The sequence below is a fragment of the Octopus bimaculoides genome, chromosome 25, assembly GCF_001194135.2.
Source record: "Octopus bimaculoides isolate UCB-OBI-ISO-001 chromosome 25, ASM119413v2, whole genome shotgun sequence".
Lineage (NCBI taxonomy): Eukaryota > Metazoa > Mollusca > Cephalopoda > Octopoda > Octopodidae > Octopus > Octopus bimaculoides.
This window is the reverse complement of record NC_069005.1, coordinates 17,950,311-17,950,785: the sequence shown is the minus strand read 5'-3', so window position 1 is coordinate 17,950,785 and position 475 is coordinate 17,950,311. Positions and strand designations below refer to the sequence as shown.

At 49.9% G+C, this 475-nt stretch overlaps 1 protein-coding gene across 1 annotated transcript in view; it reads left to right on the top strand.

Annotated features, from left to right (window-relative positions):
- LOC106872570 (DNA-directed RNA polymerase, mitochondrial-like) overlaps positions 1 to 475 on the top strand; it is a 60,031-nt gene that overhangs the window by 33,846 nt on the left and 25,710 nt on the right. The gene's annotated exons all lie outside the window — the stretch shown is intronic.

The window sequence follows — 475 nt, the reverse complement described above, 5'->3', positions numbered from 1 at the left end:
GGGTGGGTGCGCTGAAAGCGTAGCTGCTAGAATAAGAATAGCCTGGGCAAAGTTCAGAGAGCTCTTACCTCTGCTGGTGACAAAGGGTCTCTCTCTCAGAGTAAAAGGCTGATTGTATGACGCATGTGTACGAACAGCCATGCTTCATGGCAGTGAAACATGGGCCGTGACTGCTGAGGACATGCATAGGCTCGCAAGGAATGAAGCCAGTATGCTCCGATGGATGTGTAATGTCAGTGTGCATACTAGACAGATTATCAGTACCTTGAGAGAAAAGTTGAACTTACGGAGTATCAGTTGTGGAGTGCAAGAGAGACGATTGCCCTGGTATGGTCATGTAGCGAGAATGGATGAGGATAGCTGTGTGAAAAAGTGCCACACCTTAGCAGTTGAGGGAACCTGTGGAAGAAGAAGGCCCAGGAAGACCTGGGATGAGGTGGTGAGGCACGACCTTCGAACATTGGGCCTCACCAAG